Source organism: Dioscorea cayenensis, chromosome 7 (assembly GCF_009730915.1).
Source record: "Dioscorea cayenensis subsp. rotundata cultivar TDr96_F1 chromosome 7, TDr96_F1_v2_PseudoChromosome.rev07_lg8_w22 25.fasta, whole genome shotgun sequence".
NCBI classification, from domain to species: domain Eukaryota; kingdom Viridiplantae; phylum Streptophyta; class Magnoliopsida; order Dioscoreales; family Dioscoreaceae; genus Dioscorea; species Dioscorea cayenensis.
The window spans coordinates 2,287,950-2,298,438 of NC_052477.1; positions in this window are offsets into that span (position 1 = coordinate 2,287,950).

Sequence of the window (10,489 nt, forward strand, 5' to 3'; positions counted from 1 at the left end):
AGTATTAAGGATGATAAAAGTCCTGGACCAGATGGGTTTAATAGCTATTTCTTTAAGATATCCTGGAGTATTGTGGGGAAAAGAAATTTGTTGTGCTGTTCAAGATTTCTTCTCAAATGGAGTGATGTTAAAGCAAGCCAATTCCACAATTATCACACTTATCCCCAAGGTGATCAAATCTCAGAAGATTACAGATTTTAAATGCATGTTGTAATGTCATTTACAAAGTGATATCTAAAATTCTGGCTGGTAGGCTGAGGGAAATTCTAAAGGATATCATTCATTTAAATCAGTTAGCTTTTATACCGGGGAGAATGATTTCTGATAATATAATGCTGCCTCATGAACTACTCTGAGGATACCATAAAAACAATCTGAATAGTTGTGCTCTAAAGATTGATTTACAGAAAGCATATGACTCAATTTCATGGGATTTCCTGGAAGAGGTTTTGCTGGCATTCAGGTTTTCCAGAACATTTTGTCAAATTGATTATGAACTCAGTAAGAAGTTGTATGTTCTCTATTATGATTAATGGGCAAATGGAAGGCTATTTCCCTGGGAAGGTTGGTTTGAGGAAAGGTGACCCAATTTCTCCATTATTATTTGTTCTATGTATGGAGTATTTGACTAGATCTTTTTAACAAGATGGCCAAGATTGGGTCTCAAATTTCATAGAGATTGTGAGAGTCTCAATCTATGTCATCTATGTTTTGCTAATGATTTGTTTGTATTTGCAAGTGGGGATATTGAATCAATTGAGATGATTAATAATACCTTGAAGCATTTCCAAGAGGTATTAGGTTTAATGCCAAATTTACAGAAAAGTGCAGTTTTCTTCTTTGGTGTTGAACAAAACATCAGGATGCAAATTTTGAAGGTGCTGGATTTTAGAGAAGGGAAGCTACCAGTTAAATACTTGGGACTCCCCCTAATTTCAACAAGATTGAAAAGAGAGCATTGTATGGAGTTAATTTCAAAGATCACTGCTAGAATTGCAAATTGGACTGCCAAAACTTTATCCTATGCAGGAATGATACAGTTGGTGAATTTAGTTTTATCTAGCTTACATATTTACTGGTGCTCAGTTTTTTATTTTGCCTAAAGTTGTTGTACATGAGATGGAGAAGATATGTAGAAATTTTTGTGGCATGGATCAGATTTTTTTCCAAAAAGAGGAGGTCTTGTGGCTTGGTCTTCAGTGTGCCAAAAGAAATCAGTGGGTGATCTAGGAATTAAACCTGTTTCTTTATGGAACCAGGCAATACAAATCAAGCACATCTGGGAACTAATAATGGAGAAGCAGACACTATGGGCAATTTGGGTGGCCAAAAGTTAAATTGAAAAACTCTGCTTTTTGGGGTATAACAAAAATAGTAGATAGCAGCTGGAATTTGAGAAATCTATTGAAATTAAGAAAGATAACAAAAGCAAATGTTTAAATATCAATTGGGAGATGGGAAGACTTTCTCCTTTTTGGTTTGATCCTTGGTGCAATGGATTAGCTATTGTAGATTTTATTCCCAGATATTAATTTCAGGAAATCTATATCTCTAGGGATTCACTTGTATGTGAGCTTTGGCAAAAAGGAAGGTGGAGGATGCCGGCTATATGGAATGCTACCATGGCAGGGATTTTCGGAGTATCTCAACAGAAATTTTGCATTAAATGAAGCCAAACAGGATTGTATTGACTGGAGATTGGATAAGAATGGAAAAATTCAATGTAAAGAATGTTTTTCAGGACATTCCTGCAACCACAAAGAAAAAGTCACTTGGGCAAATCTAGTGTGGTCGACTAGTAATATTCAAGACATTCTTTTTTTATTCTTTGGCTAGCATTACATAAAAGATTATTGACAAAAAGACAGATTAGTCCAATGGAAGATGGTAGATTCTGATTTGTGTGTGTTCTGCAATTCAGCTAAAGAGAGATTGAACACTTGTTCTTTGATTGTAGGGTTTTCTAAAAGCAATTTGGACCAAAGTACTATGGGCAAGCAGGGTGGAAAGAAGGTCTCTATCCTGGTCAAGAGAGATCAGTTGGTTTACTAGAAAAGCAAAAGGTAAATCATTGTTCGCAAGGATACGAAGAACAGCTCTAACAGCATGTGTCTACACTATTTGAAGAGCAAGAAATTATGCTATTTTTCATAATCAAACTGCTAATGTAGAGGTGATTTTTTGGCAGATTAAGGAGATGGTGATATTAAAATATCTGGGCCAAATTTCCAAGGAGGCGGGTTCTGGGAATTTTATTATGTAGAGATGGTATGCTAGTTAAATGAAGAGGAAATTGCTATCTGCTGAGAAGGTATGTGGATGGAGAATAGGGCTAAATTGAAGAACTGGAGGTTGTTGTAATGGTTGCTTGATGCTTATTGGCTATTAAAAGGATGGATGAAGTGGAGACTTGGTGGTATGAATGTGTTGGATGGGAAAAAGAAAAAAGCAGATATGGATAGTGGGAAGAGGGAGTAGATGATTGGCAATAAATCAACAAGGGTATGGCCTGTGTGCTTTCATGGGTATCTGCGTTGGCTTGTCTTTAATGTTTTTGTGTGGATTATATCATGTTTTTGGAAATGCCATGTTCTGAAAATACCATGTTTGGAAGGTTGAGCTTAATAAATATATTTTGGTTTGATTTTGACAGATCTAATGTTACATTGGTCGGAACAATTAATCTAAAGCAAACACATACATATAATTATTTTTCATGCAAATCGAGTAAATGAAAAATAGGAATGGTTGGCCTGGTTTAGGCGCATTATGCCCCTAACACTGAAGTAAGTAGCCTCCCTTTTGTGCAGGTATGAATGGCTCCTACCAAGTGCTTGGGTACACTAACCCAACCAGTTGGTGACTCGTAGCTTAGCACGTTCAGCTTCGGATTTTCTCAAGCATCACCCAAAACTTCAGCAAAAAGATAGAGACAGAGATGCAGAGAATGAAAGATGGAGGCTGGGAGAGAGAGAGTGTCAAGATTTTTGTAACCCTACAATCTCCATCCTCACACTTCTATAAATCAAAGACATATCAATGGTCCAAAATAGATCCATTGAATTAAGATCAACGGTTAAAAAATTATTCATTAAGAAATAAAATAAATAAAAGGATCGGACAATCATCACACGCACGCCTGACAAGTAATGTGGTGCTTGTGCGCATAGTTGTTTGGCATACTCGAGTCTGGACACTAAATTAATGAAATAAGATACAAGAAATATATAAATGCATATCTTTTTCATTCTTTACCTAATGTGAGACTAAAATCCTAAGAAATATGCACATCCTGTTTCACTGGAGATAGGCCTTGACCCACTCCATATCCAACAATATTTTTTTATATTATTTAGTAAGTGTTGAGATAAAATTTTATCAAATTGGTAGGAAATGTCAATATTAGTTTATTTTTTTATTTTTTTATTTTTATTTTTAACAATTTGGTTCTCGAGGGTTTTACACTCAGATTAGGGGTGTAAACGATACTACTACTACTCGCATAAACTATTCGAGTTCGATTGGGTAAAGCTCGAACTCGACTCGCTTTTCAGGGGTCGAGTCGGAGCTCGAGCTCGAGTAGCTCGAGTAGTCGAAAGTGAGTCGATTTCGAGCATCTTAATCACTTGGGCAGTGTCTCTCGAGCTAAATCGAGTGGTTGTATTTGTGTGTATATATATTATATGTTAGTTTGCTTTATATATATATTTGAGTTCAAGCTCGAGCTCGAGCTCGAATTCGAGTTCGTGTATAAATTTATCTATGATAAGATATAGTTTGTTGGTTTTTTATCGAAGTTTCATTGAGGCGAGCTCGAGTAGCTCGATGTACTGTATCGAGTCAAGCTCGAGTTACAAAAATAAAACTTCGATCGCGATTCGAGCCGAGTCTCGAGCAGCGAGTTTTCAACCAAGCTCGAGCTTGAGTAGCTTGCTGCATGGTTTTCGATCTCGATCGATTACACCCCTACACTAGATAATGGTGAGGTTTTACAATCGATAACGGTGAGAGCCATTGAAATTCTCATAAATAAAGCCTTTGAAAGTTTTTATAAATAAAGCTAGAGTGGTGTAGCGTTTCGTTGTAGACTCAATTATGAGCTGTTTATCCATGATAATACTATAAATGCAAAATAATATACCGACTAGAAAGGCAATGCTCATAGTCATTTGAAATAATGGGTCTAGCGCTATACTTGCTTTGGGTCCCGATTTAACCCTAACTTGAGATATTTACCAATGTTTTTAAAACCTGGATCGGATAGCGAATCCCCTGGTCTCATATTTGAGTCACGAGTGGTCGGTTCGATCGGATGACCCGCTTTTACTTCGACTAGGATGACGTCATAAATAAATAATTATCTTAAATATTATTCTAATATTATATATATATATATATAATATATACATATAATAACAAACTTTATTATATTTTTTTATTCATAATTATCTTAAATATTTATTTTTAATATAATTATGATTTTATCAAAATTATTGAAAAATTCAAATAATTAATCTAGATAAAGCAACAAATACAATTCCCTAAACCTTTTATTTCTTAATCTATTAATCATAAATGGATGATGATAACTACATAAATTAAACAACTAATTAAATTACTAATTATGTGAGGATGAGACAAGGCATGAACAAAAATTCAAAACAAAAACTAGAACTAAGTATGATTAATTTAATTCTCATATTTGATCATCATTACCATTAAAATAAAAGTATAAAAATAAAAATAAGTCCCTAAATGATCTATACCTCTTAAACAATTTACAAGTTTCTCTCTCATACCTCTAAACTCCAAAGTTCCAAAAATCCAAATAATATTTTTTCGACAAAATCAAGACTCAAAGAGTATCATGAAATCAAGAAAAAAAGAGCCAATTCATGCCCTAAGTCCTTTCTTAAAAAACAAAAACAAAACAAAAACAAAACAAAAACAAAAACAAAAACAAAATAAAAATTGAAAACCGGGTTCCATCCGGTTTTTTGAGTCCAACAGTCTGGTTCACGGGTTTGGCGGGTTTGACCGGTTCAAAAATTCGGTCAACATTAATTCTAAAACCCGGACCGGGCTATGGGCGGTTCCCAGCTTTTTCCCGTCCGACCGGCCGGTCCGGTCCGGTTTTCAAAAACATGGATATTCTATGGCTCACAACTAAGCTGCCTCTAAAGATGGTTTTCTTTGTTTTTACACATGTACATAGGTAAAAGTTTTGTTACTTTTATTTTTATTTTTATTATGACACATATGTGGCTGCATGTTACCCTAATAAAAATTAATAAAAATTTATAATCAGTTGGATATAAATTAAATCTATTAAAAAAATTGTGTCTATAGGCTTTATACTCAAATATCAAAATGATTTTTCCCTCATGAGAAGGTGGTTAATTTTTAAGAAGCAATCCTCTTAATCAAGTTTTTACTAATTAATCAAACTCAAGACAATTTAGATATATATGAATATAAAAAAATTAATCAAAGGCCGATAGTCTTAAAAGAATTTCATACTGAAAATTTGAATTTTTCACTTTAGTAAATAATAATAATAATAGTATATTTTTTTCTATAATTACCAAGAAAATTTTTATTTTTAAAGAATTATTATAAACCCCAAGCCCAATCAACGGACCAAATCAAGCATCAGATAATATTGATTAGGTTTTAACAACCCAACCGTTTTTGTTAACTCGGTTACTTTCCCAACAATCCAGCATTACAAGCCCGCTTATGACACAACAACGCAAACGCAATGATGGACACATCGACCCAAACTCATTGCGATTAACTAGACCAAGTGACAACATCCGTTTCTCAACACATCTCAAACTTAATTAAGACATCTATGTCGTATTATATTATATGCGGAAGCAGAATCATTTATCTCCAGCCATAGCAAATTGTTGAAGATGACGAGAGCCTTGAGTCCACGCTTAAACTAACCAGGGACTCTTCCAATCTATCCTGTCCTCTCCCACCGATGGAGCTAGGTATTTTCAAGAACGATAGATTGGGGACCCTGGCGCTGTCTATATATAATCCTTATCATCAAAGGATTAACTCAACTTAAAAGTTTGAGTTAGATCACAACTCAAAGTGCCAATTAGAATTAAATTAGGATTCCACCAGATAAGTCATGGAAATTTAGTTTGAATTCAGTTTGAATCAATATCATCACGAAGTTGAATTCAGAATAGGACTCAAACTAACATTCTCCCACTTGGTCCAACATTATCAGGTGTCTTAATATCCATTCACATTAACCTATAAATTAGTATGTTCTACATCAAAGAAATAAATTATACGAATCATGGCGGTAAGTCATCATTATAACCTAGTATTACCTTCCATGCATTACGATGCAATCTCTCTCTCTAATGCAAAACCTATATATGCCATTTTATCATAATGAATAAGGCAGATGCTTATTCGGGTCCAACACATGCAAAATAATAATGTATAAACTTAATAATTGTCATTCTCAAACTTAATGTATACGCTTAAAGAGAGACAAGTAAATAAATAAATAAATGTATGAGAGTTCAATACTAAAGTGATACTAATTGTTCATAGAGAAGAACCAAGTCCCATATGTTCAACATGATCTCTAAACAACTTCGGTGTGATTCCTTTCGTCAAAAGATCCGCAATCATCAACTCTGTGCTAATGTGTTGAATGGTTACTTCACTGGCGTTCACGTGTTCTTTTAGTGCCAAATACTTGATGTCAATGTGTTTACTTCGACTACCACTCTTATTATTCTTAGAGAAAAAACACAGCATCAGAATTATCACAATACATCCTTAATGACTTGGATATAGAATCAATGATTCTAAGCCCACGATATGAAACTCCTCAACCAAATACCACGGGAACTCACCTCGAAACATAAAACAAACTCGAGCTTCCATAGTGGAAATAGCAACCAAAAGTCTGCTTTTGCACTCCTCCATGAGATAGCACCACCGGCCAACATGAAAAATGTAATCGGATGTTGATCTCCAAGAGTCAAGATAGGCGAGCATAATCTCGAATCCGAGTACCCAATGACTTCTAAGTTATCGATCTTACGTATGTAAGCTTGTACTCCCTTCGCACTCGAAGGTACCTCATTACTTTCTTTTGCGACTTTTCCGAGTGGTAAATCCCCGGATTACTTTGATATCTTCCCAACATCCCCACGAGCATATGCAATGTCCGGTCTCGTACAGACCTGAGCATACATAAGATTTCCAACGGCTGAAGCACACGGGATGTTTTCCATTTGTTCTTTTTCCAAGTTATTTTTAGGACACTGGTCCAAGTTAAACTTGTCACCTTTCACAATAGGTGCAACACTAGGTGAACAATTTTCCATCCGGAATTTCTCAAGAATTTTATTAATATAGGCTTTCTGAGATAAACCCAAAACACCACGAGATCTGTCTCGATGTATCTTAATGCCAATGACATAAGATGCCTCGCCCATATCTCTCATATCAAAATTCTTAGAGAGAAATCGCTTCACCTCATGCAACATACCCTTATTATTGGTTGCAAGAAAAATATCATCAACATATAGGACTAAAAAGCAAAACTTACTCCCATTGTCTTTATAGTATATGCATTGATCCTTAATGTTCTCAACAAAACCAAATGATGAGACAACATCGTGGAACTTCAAATACCACTGTCAGGATGCTTGTTTCAGTCCGTATATAGATTTCTTAAGCTTGCAAACCAAGCTTCCACCTTCACTTCACTAGAGAAGAATCCTTCAGGTTGTTTCATAAACACCTCTTCACATCCATCTGATGTAATCCAAGTCAAAATGAACAACCAATGCCATTATAATATGAAACGAGTCCTTTTTCGAGATTGGAGAAAAAGTCTCATTATAGTCGATGCCCTCTTTCTGAGTAAATCCTTTAGCAACCAATCTAGCCTTGTAATGCTCAATGTTGCCCAGCGAGTCCCTTTTAGTTTTGTAGACCCATTTACACCCAATGGCTTTCTCCCCTTCAGACAACTTGACTAGATCCCAAATACTATTATGTGCCATGGACTCCATCTCATCCTTCATAGCATCATACCATAACTTAGAATTACTACAACTAATGGCTTGTGAAAACGTTTTAGGGTCATCAAAGGCTCCAAAAATCATAGTCAGATTCTTGTAAATACACAACATAATCACTAGATATTGTCGATTTCTTAATTCTAGTTGATCTTCATAATGCCACATCATTATCTTCTTGATGAAGTTGTTCCTCAATAACTTCATATTGATGTTGTGGAACTTGATCAACTCGGATCGACATGATGTGGTTCCTCAATGATTGTCATTTCAATGTCTTCCAAATCTTGATGGCTATCAAGTGAAATAATCAATCTTTGATTAGTGTCTGGAGTTTCTTCATGATCTTCTTCAAGACTAAAGTCTAGATGTTGATCACTCCCACTAATCAAGTCATTCTCAAGAAATTTGGCGTTTCTTGATTCCACAATTCTAGTGCTAACCCTTGGACTTTTCGGCATAACCAATAAAATAACCGCTAACAATGCTTGGGTCCAACTTTCTCTCATGTGGATTAAACACTCTTATTTCAGCAGGACAACCCTAAACACGCATATGTGACAAACTCGGTTTCCAACCTTTGAACAATTCAAATGGAGCTTTAGAAATTGCCTTGGTCAGAACACGGTTTAATATATACGCTGTTGTTTTAAGAGCCTCAGTGCACATAGATCGAGGAAGTTTGGAGTTGCTAAGCATACTCCTAACCATATCCATTAAAGTGCGGTTTCATCTTTCAACTACACCATTTTGATCTGGTGAGCCAGGCATAGTATATTGGGCCACAATACCATGCTCTTCTAGAAAATTTGCAAATGGACCTGGTCCTTGTCCATCCTCTGTGTACCTACCATAATATTCTCCACCTCTATCTGATCTCACGATCTTTATTTGCTTACCGCATTGTTTCTCTACTTCAGCTTTAAAGATCTTGAAAGCATCTAATGCTTCACTCTTATTGTCAAGCAAGTATAGATACATAAAGCGTGAATAATCATCAATGAAAGAGATGAAGTATCTCTGACCATACGAGTCCATCTCTGGACTACAAATTTCTGTATGTATGATCTCTAATAAGCATGAACTCTTCCTAGCACCTTTCTTAGATTTGTTGGTTTGCTTCCCCTTTATGCAGTCCACATAAGTTTGAAAGTCGGTAAAATCAAGAGAGTCAAGGATTCTATCATTCACCAACTTCTCAATTCTCTTTATGGAGATATGTTCCAATCTTTGGTGCCATAACATAGAAGATTTATCATTCAAAACACTACGTTTAATACCAACATTTACTTGATCATGCAACACATTATAAGAAACATTACTTTGTAAATAAATTTGAAAAAGACCATCACACAATGCACCATTCCCAACAAGAGAAGAATTATAAAACAAACGAAAATATGTTTCATAAAACTTAAAGGAATATCCTAATGGTACAAGTTGTGAAACTGAAATTAAATTTCTAGAAAAACTAGGAATACAAAAAGTCTTTTCCAAATCTAAAACTAATCTGCATGTCCCGACTGCCTCTACATGTGAACGAATCTTATTCTCTGAATAAATAAACTGTTCACTCTTCGTTGGTATCCTTCCGCTTAAGAAGCCCTGCAAGGTATTAGAAATATGGATTGTGGTACCAGAATCAATCCACCAAGTGTTATGACAAACATCAACCATATTAGATTCATAACAAACGAAAGAAATTTCAGTACGTTTCTTCTCAAGATGAATCTTGAGTTTCGGACAATCCTTCTTCATGTGCCTTTTCTTCTTACAAAAGAAGCACTTGGACACCTTTTCGATTTGAACAGGTAATTTTTCTTTATCCTTTTTCAGGTTGGTTCGGCCTCTCTTCTTACCTCGAGTAGCCATATGTACACTTTCACTCTTTTCTAATAACAACCTTTCCTCCTCTTGAACACACATGGTCAAAAGCTCATTAATAGACCATTTATCTTTATGTGTGTTATATGAGATTTTGAAAATGTTATACTGATGTGGAAGAGAGTGTAAGATAAAGTGTACAAGGTTAGCATCCGAAAAATCGATATGCTCTAAAGCCTTAAGTTGAGCCGCTAAGTCTCTTATCCTCATGATATGCTCTCGCACACCTTTAACACTTGTGAGCTTAATGGATAATAATTTGGTCATGAGAGTGCTAGCAAGAGCCTTATCTGAAGATTCAAATTGATCATCAATTGCCTTCATCAAATTTCTTACATTTGCACAATCTGAGATTTAACCACAGATACTAGCAGATATACGTGTTTTAATGTATATCATGTTCAAGCGATTAGATCGCTCCCACCGTTCATACAAGGCAATTGCACCCGGAGTGCTATTGTCTGTCGGCACAAGTGGTTCATACTTTCTTATAGTATAGTCAAAATCCATGCATCCCAACTGGATGAGAATCAACTCCT